We start from the raw sequence: 20,146 nt of genomic DNA on the forward strand, positions 1-20,146 counted from the left end.
TAAATTCACTAAAGAGTAGGAAGTTGATGGATGCCTCCCTTTCCTTGATATTATTATTTCTAAGAATAGTGATGGTTCCCTCTCCCACCAATTTTTTCGAAAGAAAATACATATGGAGCAGTATCTTCATGCCAGTTCCCACCATTTCCCAGCTCAGAAGATGGGGGTTCTCAATACCCTTGCTACTCAGGCTTCCCAGCTTAGAAGATGGGGGTTCTCAATACCCTTGCTACTCAGGCCCTAAGGATCTTGGATGAAAAGAGTTTTGAGAAAGAAAAATCCCATCTCCTTGATGTCTTTATTGAGAATGGTTATAGTAGATACATGGGATAGAAGGCTTTCCTAAAAGCTGCCAAGAATTCTCTTGCTAAAAGGGAACCGAAGGAGCAGATTCCAAGTGTCCACCTTCTATTTGTTCAAGAGACCACTAATAATATTGCAAGGATTCTCAAGATGCATAGTGTCCCTGTAACCTTTAGGCCCCTTAACACCATTCGTATATCCCTCAGATCAACAAAGGATCCTATTGACCCTAAAGATATGAAAAGGGTATATATTATTCCTTGTTCCTGTGGGACCCCATATATTGGTGAGACGGGTTGCTCCATCAATCAAAGGATTAGTGAACATGTAGCTGACCTTAAGCATAGGAGATCAAAGTCTTCTGCTTTAGCTGAGCATGCGGAAAAAATCAATCATCATGTTTGTATTGAGGAGGCTAGTGTCATTGCTAGAGTTTCCATCATCGGAAATTTAGGGAAGCTCTTGAGATTGAAAAGAGGCTGAGCAATCTCAATAGAGAGGATGGCTGGAAAATCAGTAGGTGTTGGGCCCCAGCTCTCTCGTCCTAGTTGCTTTCTACCTTTCCGTTCGCCCCCCTCCCTCATTTCTTGTCTCATCCTTTTTTTTGTGATCTGTTAAATGACTATAATAATTAGTTAATATTTACATTACTTTATCCGATTAGTTAAAATATTTTATTCTATTCCCCTTGGTTTTTTTTTTATTACTATTAATGCCCTTATATCTAGCTTAATTAATTTATTATATATATATATATATATATATGATTTTCATATTAAATCTAGATAATTAAAATTTATTTATTTATTTTCTTAACTCAATAGTATTTTTTCATATATATATATATATATATATATATATATATTATATATACTTAACAATCAATTTTTTATATATACATATAATTTTATTAGTTAGTTATAACCCTATAAATAGTTAAGTTATACACTTTATTATAATATTTATATTTTCTATGAGTGATATTTAATATCCTTTAACTAACTATTAAATTAACATCCAATTAAATTAAATTATTTTATACATATAATTTATTTATTTAGAGGCAAGGTCCTTTATTTTAATTAACTTCTTCTTAATTATTAATAAGTAATTGTCTGACCCTCAAATTTAGCCGTTGGTCTCTTTAGCTGTTGGAGGTTGCTCAAGCTATTTAACATGCAAAGATGGAGGCTGCTCAAGCTATTTAACATGCAAAGATGGATCTGATTCCAATGAACCACATTGGTTGGTTCTACTCAAGCTATTTAACATGCAAAGATGGATCTGATTCCGATGAACCACACTAGTTGGTTTTGCTCAAGCTATTTAACATGCAAAGATGGATCTGATTCTGATGAACCACACTGGTTGGTTCGAAACGCGTCGAGAAATGATAGATCTTGTGATTTACACCCTCGTAAACTATTTATATAGTTTCAAAAATAGTTGTACATTATTGAGCCGAGAGGATCATTCTACAATCCAGGTGATGTGTAAATATGTCTTTCTCAAAATAGAAAAACAATGTCGGCTATGCTATACTGTGATATAAACCTCATATATATCTATATATATAGAAAAAAATGTGAAGGGAAAATATCTATATATATATAGAAAAAAATGTGAAGGGAAAATATTTTAATGTTTTATAGAATAAAATATTCAATGTATGTTATAAATAAAATATTTTAATATGGCGAATATTTAAAAATATATTAATAACAAAAATATCAATGTAATAAATTGGTGATAAAATGATTCAATGCACACAATAAAAAATTAGACATTGTTTTTTGCACTCTAAAATAAGTTTACACCTAAAGCACTTTGATCCTTCTAAACTTATGTTAAATCTATGATTAAAATGAATCTATCTTAATTGTTATACAATATAAAAAAATAAAAAATTACATATATTACTGAGAAATGTGTTTGATGAACAAGGTTGGATCCGAGAGAGGAGTAGGAGGTGGGTATTGGAACTTTCTTTCTCTTTGCGCCCTCCTCTTTCTTTTTCTCATTCTTTTACACGATTCCTTTGGCAAATAAGAAGAAGAATTCTGCCCCTTAAAGCACCCTGCAATCACTTTCAATGCACCTGCATCATCATGTTGATCAAATTCAGACTGATAGAAGCGCTCTGCCGCAAAAACAGATTTCAAGGTTGCAATATAACGAAATACATGTTATATTTATATCTCAGAAAGAGCACAAGTTTGTTTGGAAGGCAAGTTTCCAGATTCAGTGTTATTATTCCAGTCAACAAAAATGCCTTTGAGCCGCATGATAGAAATTCCAGCGAAACTTCCAAAAAATTGATATCACCCACATGTTATGTGGATGATTATGACTCATTTTGAATTTCGTCAATAGAAGTTGGCTCTTTTTCAGTTTTGCACGTTTTGTTTCGCAAGAATTTTATTCTCAACTTCTGTTTTGCACGTTTTGTTTTGCAAGAATTTTATTCATTTCCTTCATGGTCAAGTCTAAGAAGATTTTTTTGTTTAAATGGTCCATGTTTTTCGTAATTCAAATATAGTTTTTATTTAAAAACTCTATTATTGTTTTATTATGAGCGGTCTTTTTCCTACTCATTTTTCTTCCTCATTTGCAAGGGATGAATATTCCTCACCAACACGGACTTCAAGGATGGGAACGAAGCTAATTGATTATAAGAGTAACCTTTGGAGGTGGTTGATGTGGGCTGGCATGCTGGCATTTTGTCGTTTTCAAAATATTGATTTTATAAATATCGAGTTTTTTAGTGTGATTTTATGGATTTTTTGGTGGAAAATTTTGAGGTGAAATCTTGATTTGTGTTATTCAAATTTGATTTACTACTATATGGATTCAGCCCTTGAAAAACCCTTTGGGCACTTTAATTTTTTAGGGGTTATCTATCAAACTTGTGATTTGAATAAATTTCTACCCAGTTTTAGAGAAATTAAACTAGGAAAAGCTTCCAAAAAATTTCACTAAAAACAACTCAGATAACTATAAAAATTTACCTTTTCCGAATAAAACTTCTTAAATGATGACGAATTCTGATTTTAAGAATCTTACATTAAATTTGTATCTCATCCCTTTGGTGTTGAGCCCAAAAATAGGGAATGAATTTTATTAGGCTGGAGGATTGTTTTCCCTTAAATTGAATCAATAGATGGGTGGAAGGGTTAAGTATTTCACTTTTTATCTCTTTTTTTTTATACATGAATTATTTAAAAATAATTGAAAGTTTTTTAATTTTTTAAATATAGAAATTATCATCAAGTGGTTGGTGCCTACCAATGTTTTAGAAATTATGATTTTATTTGGGGCAATATAGTACATGAGGAAGCCTTATTTTCGGTAGTAGCTGCACCACTCCATGTCATAACAGTGAGTGGCAAGAGTTTCAAATGGGGGAATATTTAGGAGAATTTTTTTGAGGCCTTACAAAAAAAATCAATCAAGCACTAGTTCTTGCACCAAGCTTGTAGTAGCCCTTTAAAGGGGAGATCGATGGGTGAATGCATGAAGAAGGGTTATACTTTTTGGCAAGCACATGAGTTGGGAGGGAGAAAAAGTAACTTGGTAGAGTTATATTTTATCCCTCGATCGAGTTGTTTGAGTGCTCAAAAATAAATCATTGATCAAGCTCCTACTAACCCACAGTTACATAGGAGCTCGATTAAGCTATTTTTTTTAAACTTCTTGCCCAAAAGACAACGAGGAGTTTATCAAGTTGTTGAGGGCATAAAAGTGGAGGTTTAGCTCCCCTTCTGCAAATTTTTCTGCAAGGCCATTTTTTATACTCTAGCCAAGTTCATGCAGAATTTGTTTTTATGTGGCGGAGTTGATCATATTGGATTCCCAAACGAATCCTCTATCCAATGGAATACGAATTTGACACTTTCGAATTCATATGATATTTTTCATCTAATTTATTTTAAACATAATGGTTGATTTTTTTTTTAACATAATAATTATTTTAAACTTCGAACGAAATCCATCCAGTGTGAATCAATCTAGCCCTTAAGAAATTTGAAGATATTTAATCTTGATTTTCTATAGCAATCATGATGTCATAACCATCGCTAAAATTGTGTTTAATTTTTAGTAACATATTCTCTGTATCAAGGTTGGCTAGAAAGCCATCTATATAGTCTCAAAAATAATCGTACATTATTCCTTAGGTAGGTTAAGAATTTCCGTTTATTCATAGGAAGTGCAACTAATGGCCAAGGTATGCTAGAGTTTCTAATTCTTAAGTGATTGAGATATAGACATGAGTGTGAGATGGATGAGAACAAGGAGGTTTGGACTTTTTAATTTGATGAGTTAATTAAATATAAAAAATAAAACTCGTCTTGGGTGCAACTCAAACGCATGGTAACTCTATCCTAAAGGTTACTTTACGCGTAGAAAAATTGATGTATATTAAAACATGTTTTACGGTAAAGGTTAACAGATGATAACTAAAAATGTTGAACCTCAACCACAAACGATGATCATTACTTCAAAGTTTAAATTATTCGGGATAAATCCATCAAGTGAAAGTGATACAAGTCCATCCTGAGAGTCATAATCGAGGAGTGGGCCTGGAGCTCTAAGAGATACTGATAATGGGTTTTGATCTGGATTCTTTGGCCACATCTATCACTGCGTTCTCCAGCTTGTGTTTTGAATCCAATGGGATCTACTGCCTCATTCTCGAAGGCCCGTGCTCCCGATCAGTAGCCAATCCCTAAAACTGTCTGCAGGAGCTCGACCTTTCGATTCTTTGAGAGCTAATTTATATATCCTTAACAAAATTTCAAATGGAAGGTAACAAGATGTATTGCATTTCACGTGACAACTTATTTTGGAATTTACAATGGTTCATCCAATTCTACAAATGTTTCCTATAAATTGATCTTTGTGGCTCTCTTTAGATGTGAAATGAAAAGAAACCATTAATATGGAATGTAATAAAAGTAGAACTTCAAACAATCATAATGATCTTTGTGGCTCTCTTTAGATGTGAAATGAAAAGAAAGTATTAATATGGAATATAATAAAAGTATGACAACTTATTTTGGAATTTACAATGTTTCATCCAATTCTACAAATGTTTCCTATAAATTGATCTTTGTGGCTCTCTTTAGATGTGAAATGAAAAGAAAGTATTAATATGGAATGTAATAAAAGTAGAACTTCAAACAATCATAATGATCTTTGTGGCTCTCTTTAGATGTGAAATGAAAAGAAAGTATTAATATGGAACGTAATAAAAGTAGAACTTCAAACAATCATAATTTGATGCATCTGCTGACTGTAAATTAGATTAAAAATATTTTCTTAAATACACAAACTTCATGCTTTTGTAAAACTGGTTTTTTTAAAACAAATACACCTCATGAAGTGATGCCCGAGAAAAAATCATGCATTGTAGACATGAAAATTCAAGGTGAGAATTTGTGCTCAGTTATCGGGCACCAAATTCCACTACTCCCAGACACCAGCGGTTCGATCCCAAATTGGATCCTTTACTTTGCCCGAGTTGTGAATGAAGACTCTGGCTAGGATGCTAGACTCTGAAAGAAGGAAGAATGACTGGAATTGTAGTGTTGTTGTGCTTCATGCCACTGTCCACATGATTCAGTAAAAATATTAATTCACTACAAGCGGGAGAGGTTGGATCCGAGAGGGAAGTAGGAGGTGGGTATTGGAGCTTTCTTGCTCTTTGCGCTCTCGTCCTTCTTCTCCTCATTCCCTTTACGTGATTCCTTTTTCTTCTCAATCCCTTTACATGATTCCTTGGGCAGATAAGAGGAAGAAGAAATCTGCCCCTTAAAGCACCCTGCAATCACTTTGAATGCACCCTGCATCACAATACTTATCAAATTCAAACTGATAAACGCGCTCTGCCGCAAAAACAGATTTGAAAGACTGCAATTGCTTATACAGATTGGCGTTGTAACGAAATACAGGTTATATTTATATTTCGAAAATAGCAACGTTTTTCTTGGAAGCCAAGTTTCCCGATTCAAAGTTACTATTCGAAACTTCATACCAAACATATTTCATTTTTCATTATCCATATGAAACATGTGGATTATAGTGACTCATTTTCAATTTTGTCAAACAGAACGTGTACTCCACGTTATGTTTCGGAAGAATTTTGTTAATTTGCTTCATCGTTAAGCTTACGAAGGTTTTACTTTGAAACTCATTTTCAATTTTGTCAAACAGAACGTGGACTCCACCTCATGTTTCGGAAGAATTTTGTTAATTTGCTTCATCGTTAAGCTTACGAAGGTTTTACTTTGAATGGTCATTAGTAATTCCTAATAACATTTTTTACTTAAAAACTCTGCGATTATCTAATCTCACATGGCTCTTTTTTTTCTTTTTTTCTTGGGGTACATTTTCATTAGGGAAAAAATTATTCATTTCCTTCCTCGTTAAGTTTACTAAGAATTTTAGTTTAAATGGTTTATGTTTTTCCTGGCTCAGTAAATTTCAAGATTATTTTTTATTTAAAAACTATTAGCATATACTTAGTTTAAGTTTCAATGTTGAATAGAAGAATAATTATCTTATTGGTATGATGAGTTTATCCAAGGTTTAGTAGAGCTTGAGACTAATCCTAATGTTTAATTGGATGGAAAAATGATTTTGCTTATATGTAAGATGAGATTGTGCAAGGCTCATTTGAGTTGACCTAGGACATTTCAATGTTGGAAGAACAACCTACTGGCCAATGAGATGACATTGTGCAAGCCTTAGTCCAGCTTGACACCAATCCCAATGTTGAATTGGATGCAACCTACTGGCCAATGAGATGACATTGTGCAACCCTAAGTCCAGCGTGACACCAATCCCAATTTTAAATTGGATGGAAGAACAATTTCCCATTTCTTAGTGAAACTGTGACACCAATCCCAATTTTAAATTGGATGGAAGAACAATTTCCCATTTCTTAGTGAAACTATGCTAGAAAGATTACGCTAGAGACTTGGTTGAGCTTCTATGCTTATAGATAGCTTTAACATCCATAAATAACTCCGACCAGCAATCCTTCTCATAAAATTTAAAGTAGTGATTTAATAAAGACTAAACCCCACACAAACCAAAACTAATGTATACCCATTTTCTTATTTATTAATAAATAGTAAATATTTATAAAAGATAAAAATAAAAAAATAAACTCTTATTAATTATGAAAAAAACCCGTTTATATAATTAATGAAAATTAGACAAAATAACATTTTCTCTTTTCCAAAAACTAACTTTCGTAAATGTTAAAAGTTAACTTCTCCTACGAGGACTTCTTTAAAAAAATATGCAACACTTTAATGACGCTTACTAACATGATAAATGTTAAAATTTACATTCTCCTAATCGTAATTGTTAAATCATTTTGAAACATGAAAAACGTTTTAATGACCCTAACTTTATGAGAAAGAACCTATGTACATGGTTACTGAACACATTAGGAAAACTATATTTTTCAAAAACTAATTTTACAAATCTTAAAATTTATCATTTGAAAAAATAGCTTGATTTATCATTTCTTACTGGGTTTTTTAAATAATTATAAAATACAACGATGCTCCCTTAAGGCATCTTACACTAAATATATATGATACCCGGTACTGAACATAGAAAGAAAAAAGAAAGGAAATTTATGATACCACGGTATTGAACATAGAAAGAAAAAAAAAAACGAAGGTTTAAATAATTATAAAATACAACGATGTTCCCTTAAGGCATCTTACACTAAATATATATGATACCCGGTACTGATACCTACTGAAAGAAAGAAAAAAAAAGGAAATTTATGATACCACGGTATTGAACATAGAAAGAAAAAAAAAAACGAAGGGAATGAGAAGAGTAAAGGATTTTATTAAACCATCAGTGATCTCTTAAATTAAAAAGAAATATAGAAAGAAAAAAAGAAAGGAATGAAAAGAGTAAAGGATTTTATTAAACCATTAGTGATCCTTTAGATTAAAGCATTTACAAGTGAGGCTAACAAAAACTTATTAGTGTTTAGGGATTAAATTTTTTATGGTGTTAGTATAAAGGATTTGTTGGGTGTCAAAGAATTGGTTGAAGGACCATGGTTTAATGGAGGCGTGTAGTTTGTAAAGGGTTGTGAAAATAAGAAGGGAAGAAAATGATGTATGAAGAAAAGAGGAGAGAATTCAAATGATGATTAATAAAGAATGAAGATATTTTGATGGACCAACCAATTCCTATGAACTTTACATTTTCTAAGAAATTCACAGCTCAAAGAAATTTAAGAGAAGGAATGTGCAAGCTAAGGGAAATTTTATGAGCTATATACCCACTTTTCATATTTTGTCACAATGGTTGATGAATTTTATTGTTAGGAATGTTGATGATGTTGAAAATTTAAAGAGAAGAAACAGGTACAAGGATAATTCTTTGTTAACACTAAAATGATGGATGCCCTATTTTCAATGCAAAGTGAAAAGATCTGTAATCTATCTAGTATGGTTTAAGTTGCTTACATTACCATTGAAATTTTGGATTAAAGGCATTTTGAAGAAACCATGAAGCAAGTTTGGCATATGTATGAGTTTTAAGAAAGTTTATGTGAGTTAGCTTTAAAATTGATGAATAAACTAGTTGAACTAGATATACGTCTAGGTCTTCTAGAATGTATAAGATTAGAGGTGGATAATCATGCCTTTATCCAAAATTATATATCATGAGGGTATTATATTCATTGAAATCTATGTCATCATTATGGTTATATCAAGAAGAACCCTCGTTTAAAAAAAACTACAAGTGAATAGTTTGTAAAAGGAAGAGCATGCAATTCGAAAATATGGATAAGCTCCATATATAGTCAAGTGAATTGTGGAATGTTTGTTATGTAAAATATGTAGTTATTTATGATGTTATTGTGAAAATATTGGCCCAATCCATGCTCATCCCTTCAATTATCATACTAATTTTATAGGTCACAGTAGTGGAAGTGATAAATCACCTAGAGGAGATCAATCGATGCACCCATAGGAATTGATGTTGTCCCAATATATGAATCTTGAATCATCTCCCGATTAGCTCCCTTTCTCTCCCATTAATTTAAGTTGTAATTAGAATGTAGTTATATGTGTAGGTGAATTTTGAAATTAAGAATAAAAATTCAAACTTGTCAATTGTCCACCTTCACCGTAATGATCTAGTTACAAAAGCTAAGGGAGACATAGGCCTATAAACAAATATTTACGTGTCTGAAATGGTTTTACCAACCTTACTAGTAATCCGATGGTCAATTATTTTATCAGAAAGATAGGTTAGAAGTGTGCATGGGAATGGTTTTTAGTTTAGTGTGATGTAAAGAAAATGGCTAGGCATCTATGTAAATGGTTGTAGTGAACAAATATATTTGTGCTACCACATGAATCATGATGTTGGGGGTGAACGACCACCTAAGCATACACACAATACTAAAGAAAAGAAATAAGAACTAGAGTTGTCAATCAACTTTGGGGCCAAATAGAGAAACCATACGTTTAGCCTACTAAATAAACCCTCTAGAGTTTATATATATATATATGTGTGTGTGTGTGTGTGTGAATAATCATTTTTTTACTCTCATTCCAAAAAGTGGTGCTAATAATAGAATCCTTCTTTTGGAAAGTTAAAATAAGAGCCTTTGCAATCACGACCTTAACAACCTCACAATGTTGTCAATAGAAACCTTAAAATAAATTCCAAAAAAAAAACACTAATAAAATTATCTATTTTTTAAAGGGTTAATATTACAAATTATTTGATACCATTGGTCTAAGAACCAACCGTGTTGCAACTAAAATCTTAAAATCAACCTCTAAATTTACAAGTGATGCTCTTAGTGAGAATTTGTCCCTTCTTTTGAGTTGACAAATATAATTCAATCTTTTAAGTCAACTATTTTTCCCATTTTCTCATAAATTGAGAAATGTATAAAAAAATATAAATTTTAATATAATTTTAATTTTTCCTTCAAATTATATAATATTTGGTATTACCAATAAGTGATATTTAATTTTTTGTTTGAACTTAACATTAACCAACTATTATTATTGAATTTCTTTTTAAAAAATGATAGGTATGTCAAAATTCTATGGCCACGGCTTTAAAATTTTATCTTGAGTTGATAAATATTATTTCGAAGATTATTTTTAGTTACTAATTATTGTATAATTATTTATTTTAAATTAAAAAATATGAAAATTAGAATATGTTTTTTTTTTTTTTAAATAAATACTTTTCAAAATTTTGGTTGATAAGAATATATAGTTAAACATACATAGAGAATCAATACTTAAACATCATATTGGGAACCGTAATTCATTAAATTTTAGAGTATTGGAAGGGTAATTTTGTAAATTCAACCCTTTTTCACAATTCTAATTACTTACATGTTATAATTTGAAACTTGGAAGCATTAGAAACTTCAAGCAGAATAAAATAATTAGAAACATCAACTACAATTTTATTGTTTGAGGTCACTAAATAATATATATAATTGAAATGTTTAAAAATTCTAAGGAAGAAGTTATCATTGGTTAAAGCAATCGTTTATAGTAAATGTAATTATATTAGTTTGAATAATGATCTAATGAAAAAAAAATTTAGAATGATCAAGTAGCTGTATTAAATTTAGTATTAATATATCGTAAAACAATGTACTGTATTGATTTTAATGATGACATAATTAAAAATGATTTAACACTATAATTATTTTATTCGATTAATTTTATTAATAATATAATATAAAATAATAAAGTACATTGCTTTCAATGATATAGAGAAAACGGATTCGGATTTAATAATGTATTGATCGCTGAAAACAAATTGAAAAATTTTATTGAGTGCAGTGATTTCAACTATGAAATTGTGAAAATTAACAATTTAAATGGTTACAATAATAACACTAACTGATTTTAAAAGATTTGTTATGATGTAAAATAGAGTTTTAGAGACAAGTTTAAGTCAAATGCTTTGTTTTCTTGTTTGTGATTACATTATTAGTGTTTGCACATTAAAATATTAAAATATGTAAAATGTTTTGATATTTACTGTGTATTAAAATCAAAATCGTTTAATAAAATGTAAATAAAATTGTTGTGATCCAAAAAAAAAAAAAAAAATTATTTGGAAGAAAGCAAGATAAATAATTCTAATTTTCGTTTCAATATCTTGAATTAATGGTTTAAATGGCATTTAAAATTAACTTCTTTCTTCTCATAACTAGGAAATATACATAAAAGAAAGTATAAAGAATTTCATGCACATTATACATTAAATAGAAACATGGTTTTAGGGAAGTTAGAACAACATCCTAAGAAATAGAAACTAATTCCTATCCTGAGGTTACGTGAACCAACTCTACCTATTCTAGGATATTCTTCATTATCTTCAACACTCCCCTTAATGGAGAATGGGTTCACAAATATGCCTACCATCTCCTTAAACATTTGAAACTTAACTTTTCCAAGAGGCTTAGTGAAAATGTCTGCAACATTATCACATGTATTACAATATTCCAAATGGATTTCTTTAGATTGCACTTTCTCCCTAAGAAAGTGGAATTGTGTATCAATATGTTTAGTGTTTTTGTGAAACACCGGATTATTGGAAAGTTTGATTGAACTCTGATTGTCGCATCTGATTGTTGTTGCATCTATATGTTCTTCCCCAACATCCTGGAGAAGTCTCTGCAACCAAACTGCCTCACACGTTCCTGCACACATGGCTTGATACTCTGCTTCCGCTGAGGACAAGGAGACCGTGTTCTGCGTCTTGTTGCTCCATGTGATCACCCCGGATCCAAGGCTAAATGCATAACCTGTTATAGATCTGCGATCATCTACATTTCCAGCCCAATCTGAATCTGCAAATCCCGCGAATCTAACATCAAAAGAGTAAGTGTAAATAATACCGTAATCTACAGTACCTTGTAGATACATCAAAACAATTTTCATTACATTCCAATGGCTTTCGAGTGGATTAGACATAAATTGACTTAGCACACTGACTGCATAAGCCAAATCAAGTCTAGTGGTGGTTAGGTAGATTAGACTCCCAAACAGCTGTCTGTAAAGTGTTGCATCCACCGCTTTTGAGCCATCCTCACACTGCAATTTGATGTTTTGTTGCAATGGTACCAGTGCAAGCTTGCATTGATCCATCCTAAACTTTTCTAACAGGCCTTTGTCATACTTTGCTTGGGAAAAAAATGTTTGACTTGAATCTCTCCAGATCTCAAGACCTAAACAGTATCTGATTTCACCGAGGTGCTTCATTTCAAACACCTATGACATTTTTTTCTTGATTTCATCGATTAGATATGTAGCATCACCTGTAATTATCAAATCATCTACATATAATAAAATCAACACTACACACCCTTGTTTATCTTTCATGGTGTAAAGATTAGGGTCATTCTTACTTCCATTATAGCCAGCTTTCAGAAAAAATGAATCAATCTTCTCATACTAGGACATGGAGCTTGTTATAGTCCATAAAGTGCTTTCTTCAATCTACAAACTAAATGTTCTTTTCCTTTCTAGACAAACCCTTTCGGTTGCTCTAGATAAACCTCTTCTTTTAGTTCTCCATTCAAAAATGCAGACTTTACATCTAGTTGGTGCATCATCCATTGTCTCTTAGTAGCTAAAGCGATTAACATTCTGATAGTGTTCAATTTAGCTACAGGGGCGAAGGTTTCTTCATAGTCTATCCCTTCTTTTTGTGAGTACCCCTTTGCTACCAACCTAGCTTTCAGTTTTTCTATAGTTCCATTTGCATTAATCTTCAGTTTATATAACCATTTACAACATATGGTCTGTTTTCCTCTAGGAAGTTCAACCAATTCCCAAGTGTTATTTCTGATTATTGAATCATATTCCTGTTCCATGGTTGTTTTCCATTCACTACATCCATTTTCTTCTTTATAACTAGACGGTTCAACCACATTCATCATACTAGTTATAAAAGCATTTTCCCTATATCTTGCAGGCATTTGAGCTTTCCTACTTGATCTCCTGAGTGGTGGGGTGGTGGTTTCAAACCTTACTTGATCATCATTTATTTCTTCTTGTTGTTGCTGCTGTTACTGTTCATCCTCTGCCTTTGTCTGCTGCTGACCTTGATTGTTCTCTGCTTCTTCTTCCACAAAGTACTAAATGTCCCATTCCTCATAGTGCTCATCAGGTTCTTCATGATCCTTTTCATGGAATTTAACATCTCTACTAACAAAGATCTTGTGAGTAGAGGGATTAAATAATCTGTATGCTTTATATGACGAAAATTACCCTATAAAAGTACATCTGATGGCTTTTGAATCTAATTTTCTTCTATCTTCCTTTGGAATGTGGGAAAATGCTTTAGATCCAAATATTTTTAAGTGTTTTACTGCAGGCTTATATGCATATAATGCTTCAAAAGGAGTTTTAGACTCAAGACTTTTTGTAAGACTCCTATTTTTCAAATAAACTGCAGTATTCACTGCTTCAACCCAAAAACCATTTGAAATATTTTTACCTTTCAGCATACTTCTAGCACATTCCACCAGTGTTCTGTTTTTTCTTTTGTTACTCCATTCTGCTGTGGAGTATGGGGTACTATGAATTGCTGTAAAATTCCATGATCTTTACAAAGCCTGATAAGCTCATCCTTCTTGTATTCTCCCCCTTGATCAAAGTGGAGAATTTTTATCTGTTTCCCTGTTTGTCTTTCAATCATATTTTTAAACTGCTTAAATTATTCGAGTGTATAGGTCTTCTTACTTAAGAAATACACCCAAGAAAACTTCGTACAGTCATCAATAAACAGTAGGAAATACAGTGCACCTCCTAATGATTTTTTCTGCATGGGTCCACAAATATCTGTGTGCATTAATTCAAGTATATCCCTCTGTTTCTTTTCTACTCGAATAGGGAATTCTTCTTTATGCATTTCTCCTAATGTACATGAATCACAATTATTATGTACATGCTTTAGCATAAGAAGATCTCTTACCATTTCCTTCTTTTGTAGTAACATCAAATCATTGTAGTTGATGTGGCCAAATCTATGATGCAAAAGCTCTTCTATAGTTAGCTCGCTATTGTCAATGCTCGAATTGGTGCAGGTCTCACATCCAACTTGTACAGAACTCCTGTTCAGATTCTTGTAGCAATTTTCTTCATGCCATCTAGCAGATCTTTAATATAACAGTTAGATTTAAAGAATTCAACTTTCAGATCTTGATCTGTAATCATGGATACAGAAATCAAGTTCTTTGTTATACCAGGCACATACATAACATTATAAATTTGTTTGATATTACCATTAGGTAGAATGACAGAAACTTTTCCACATCCTTTGATTTGATGACTTATGTCATCACCTAGGTAAATCTGCGCCTTTGTTGATTTCTTTAAAATCTTTGAGTCAGTGTTTATTCCCTATCATGTGTGTTTCCGCTCCTGAATCTACATACCAGATGTTTGCATCAACATTTTCATCACAATCTGCCATGAACAATCTGAAATTCTGCACCTGATCACCATTCACTAGATGACTTGCATGTCTTTTCTGCTTCTGTTGTTCTTCATGATATTTCTTTTTCCTACAATCCCTGGCATATGACCTAGTTTTCCGCAATAAAAACATTTAGTTTCAGAGTAGTTTCTATATGAATACCTTGGGTCTGATTCAGTCTTTTGTGTGAGTTTGCTCCGTTTTGCTATTGTGGACTTCCTTTCACTTTCAAGAAGTTTGTCTTCGCCATCAATGCAAGATCAACACTTTGGGGCTTCAGAGACGATCTTCTTTCTTCTTCCTGGATCAATATTCCTATCAGCTCTTCAAATTTCGGGATCTTCTCACTGGCATTTATCCCAGTGATGAACATTTGGTAATCACCAGTGACACCATCCATTTTAATGGTTACAAGATCTGTATCATCAACTGTATGACCAATGTCTGCTAATTTGTTCTTTAGATCCTTGATCCTTGCTATGAATGAAGCAATTGTTTCATTCTCCTCCATCTTCAGGGATATGATCTTACTCTTGAGGAACAAAAGACGATTTGAATTCCTGATCTAATACAACTCCTTCAGAATTCCCTAGATCTCGTTAGTTGTCTTATAATCTCTAATGTGTGGTATGATGTAGTCTTTCACTGACATCTTCAATAGTGTCCTTGCTCTACCTTCTCACTTCTCCCAATCTGGGATTGATACTGATCTAGCCGTGGGCCTCGGCTCATCCCCATTCGCAATCGTCCAAGCACTTTGCACTTCTAGCAGAGTCTTCATCTTGAATTTCCACTTTATATAGTTGGAACCATCGATCTTGTTATGCTCATTCGAGCATGCTTAAAACATATTGTTATTCATCTTGGCGATTTAAAAAAAAAATTGACAGGTAAAAGATGTTAAATCTACCCCAGATCTATCACAGAGACAGATCACTATTCTTCGCAGCAAACCCATAGGTCACTGTGGCTTCCTTCTCAGCCTCTAGAAAACCTTCTGTTGTCAGCTACAACCTTATTCTTGGCTTCCCCATGCAGCTTCTCTGACAGCTACAGCCTTGTTATTGGCTTCCCCACGAAGCTTCTTTGATTTACACAATCATCCTAGATATGTCTGTCTTTTTTGTGATGTCGTCGCAACATTACACGAAATTCTTGCGACGGAAAAGTTTAAAATATGCACGAAGGAGTTACAGTGCACTCGTCATAGAGGTACACTCACAACTAGCGATGATTTTGGATCTTTTGCAGTTATCATCCTCACCACTGTAATGATCCCGGTTCAAAGAACCACCCACCAGCTAGCGTACAGGTTCCTTAGCCCTGACGCTCTAATACCATGATAAAAATGGCAATGTTTGAATTAATAAAATAAAACCCACTTGTCAGCTCTATGAAAGAGAGTCTGAATTGGGAGATTCTGGCTTTGCAGAATGCTCTACATTGTTCACGCACATTACACATTAAATATAAAACATGGTTTTAGGGAAGTTAGAACAACATCCTAAGAAATAGAAACTAATTCCTATCCTGAGGTTACATGAACAAGTGGTAGGATATTCTCCATTATCTTCAACAATATTCAAATTCATCATTATTTAATCTATTAGTTTGAGGTTTTCTAATCATATGTATCATATTGTGTTCTTATTATTATTTTTTTATAATTAAAAATTATCATTTTATTATTGTTTACTTTTTTATGTATCTTTTAAAGAAGTTTTATAAACAAGTGGTAGGATTCATTTTTCTCTCAAAACAATTAAAATTTTGGCATGAGTTTGATAAAATCAATTTTTTTTTTGGAAATCTTAGTTATAATTGTCAAGCTTCAAGATGTTGGTACCCTAATGATTTTTAATGGTGTTTAATTGTAACATGTCAACACAGCATTGCAATAGAATAATTTTTTATTATTATCTATTACTTGTTATTTACATACTATTCCCAATTGCAAAAACTTGGTACTGAAGTCTTATATAACAAAATCAAAGGATTATTCAACAAGGTAATGAGTTAAGTTTTCCAACTTAATTTACATAGTTTTCAATGTTTCATTGTATCGACATATTAATGTTTATCTTCATTAATAAATTTATCGGTAACCTATTGATCAATGCGAATTGGATTTTTTAATACTTCAACCAAATTTGCTTCACTTGACACTCACTGTTATCCATTAAAATTAGTTGGAGTCATATATTGTGGGAAATTGACCCAAGGTTATTAATCATTCTCATGTTCCTGTGGTATTAATTTATTGAACCTTCTCGATGGATGACCCACATCTATCCTTGGGACATGGCTTACTACCAATTGGAGTGCTCAGGGTACATGGACCCTTGCCCACCATGGATCCTGAGGGTGCTAATCCAATGACCCTCCTTTCGTAGATGGAATTTAGGGTAATGACACCCTCGCGTTCGATCGTTTGGTTTTGAATTTTCTCCTACGTCATTTCAAGGAAGGCTCTGCAATTTCCTCAGAGAACTTGTGTTTTTTTCTTCAGAATCATCAGGAGGACCCCAACAGAGGTATTCAAGCGAGCTTTTCTCACCATGACATAATATAAACATGGTTTTGATGCTGGTTAATGGTTTATTTACTGTAATAGACTTTCACTAGCTATGTCTTTAGGGTTTCTGACCCTAAAGGTGGACCCATTTCAGTCTTTGACTATATCTAACACTAACTCATTTCTGGTGATAATTATTCTTTCCATGTACTATAGTGATTGGGGTTCTTTTTATTCTAAATTATTATTTTCCTTTCTAGAAGAACACACTTTTTTGGGTCTCTGGTTGAAGTAAAACCTTAGCTTCGGACCCCAACATCGTTCTAGGTTACACCAATTACTACTCCTCTTATGACATTAATATAGAAGTTTCTTCTTTTCTTTCTGTTCAGAAGACAATAGGATCCTGGCGCTTGCTGTCATTCTCAGTTTGAGTTAGGTTTTTGGTTGTAAATTGTTAGGGTTTTTACTGTCAAAAACATAATATGAATTTTACCAACTCGGTTCCTAAATTTTCAATTCTGCTATGGTTACGGTGTTATATTTTGTAATTCTCATGTCTCTGTTAGCCTCACTCTCTTAAAAATCAATAATAAATCCAATTATTAAATAAAATAAATAAAATCATCAGAATTCCTCAAACTAAGGAGTCTAGTTTAGATGAGAGATTCTCTCCAACTCGATCTCCTAAATTAGTGTGTAAGTTGAGAAATTGTCTCAACCAAGTGAGTCTAAGATAGACACACTATCCTAAGACCAATTACTCATGTATTTAAATGTATTATTAATTTTTTTGAATAATGTGAATTACATGAGCATGAGATACCACATGATGGCTCTCTGCCTTTTCCGCCAGTTTAATTTTTGTGTGTTAATTTGCTGTGCATATGGTTATATGGCTTTGTGATTCTTCTTCATGTGGTATCGGAGCATCTTTGGTTCTTAGGGCCTGACTGACTCCATGGTAGTCTTCCATGTAAACCTATTAAGTATATTATGATCATGGCAATGGAATCAGAAGGGGAGACATTGTTTATATTAATATCTCACACCATTTTTTGGAGAACTGGTAGCATGCAGATATTTTATTTTCACCGACACATTGATTGTATATAAAATTCATGCCATCCATCGAGCTCAATATCTCAGTGTCAGAAATCTGTTGCATATTTCTATTGCAATGTCTACTTAGAGACATCCTCTCCTAATCCGTAAACATTTATTTGATGGATCGACCTTGGGATCTTTGGCTTCGCTAGAATTTCTTCGCCGGGGGTTTGCTTGATTTGGTTGAAGATTGGTTGGATGTGAAATCAAAGGAGTGGTTGTTTGCGTTTTGCAGCAACAATGAAGATGAAGGATTGGTTGTGGATTGATTGTGTCAGTTTTTGCTTGATTTACCATTTGTTCAGTGTTGGAGTGTTTTCATTATCCAAGATTGAAAGTAGAGGAGAAACGTCATTCAGGAGAAAACCAGGAAATCTGTGTCTTAACATTTCGGGCTTGTTTGAATGCATATGGGAAGCAAATTTGTATGAAGTGACCAGCCACTCAACAAATTGTGTGATTGTGTCCAGTAGGAAAGAATGTCTTTTGTTTAAATTACAGCCGGTGTACTTAACAAAAGAATTGCATTGTGGGGAGCACATGAGAGGTTTGCATGAGGATCAAACAAATATATGGTGGAAGGAGATAGAAATGCAAGGGGTGAGCTCCGAATCGGTTCCGATTTGCCCACATAGATAAGTTCTTATTCTGCCTGCATTTTTATTTTATTTTATTGTTCCATCGTCAAGAGATGATGTAACTGTACAATGTCGGCCATACCCAAGAACTTTTATTAGGCCCAATTATGCTCCCTCGTGGTGATTTCATCATCCCCGCATGGTAATTGGAAAAGAAGAGTGTTTTTTTCTGAGTCCACATCCTCAAAAAGCTGAAAATCCGTCAGTTTTGCCTCGCAACCAACCTTCTCTTTTATGGGTTCATTATCTAATCTTTCTGGTATGGATCGGTGCATTGGCTTGATTTGCCAAATCTACTAGTTTCCCTTCTCCTTTTTAAATAGCTTTGGAATTTATCTATATCTACTGCTTTTATTTTAGTTTTTGACACACAAATAATACACTCACACTCACACAAATAATACATTTTGGAGAGATAAGGGGTATTTATAATTTTTTATGTAATGGAGTCACAAGTGATTTTCTGAAGTCGTAGGATGCTTATTTTGTAATTTTGGAGTGATAAGTGAATTTGTTTGAGAGAAAGTCATTATTGTAATCCAAAGTAATCCTTTACTTTGAGAGCGATTGAGTTAGTGCAAGCAATTTTTTGAAGACAATTTGCTTCCAAAGTTTGCAAGTGTGACATTCTCATTGAGAAGTTTCCATGACAAAGTTGTGACATTGAAGAATGATTTACTCCAGTAATTAATAAAATCATAATTTTTGTTGTGCTTGTGTCCTAGATCCTCCCGAAATTGAATAAGGGGATATTAGGTACACCGTTTGTAATGAATGCATGTGCATGACTTGTGTTTAGATTATCTCTTTGTATTATGCTTAAAACAACTACATGCACATAAGCAAGATTAAGTATAAGAACGCTTAATCAAGCTCCTGTAATCAAGCTTAAGTACACAAGCAAAAAGCATCACATCATCAACTTGATAAGATGATCTTCCAAGAAAGCACATTTCACATCATGTAATCAAAGTAATCAAGTTAAGGACGCTACAATATCAAGCATTTCAAGCCAAGACTACATCAACATCATCAACACTTTTTGTATCACTTGCAAATACAAATTTTT

Source organism: Pinus tabuliformis, chromosome J, assembly GCF_031772625.1.
Source record: "Pinus tabuliformis cultivar Carrire ecotype Pingquan chromosome J, CPIR1, whole genome shotgun sequence".
Taxonomy (NCBI): domain Eukaryota; kingdom Viridiplantae; phylum Streptophyta; class Pinopsida; order Pinales; family Pinaceae; genus Pinus; species Pinus tabuliformis.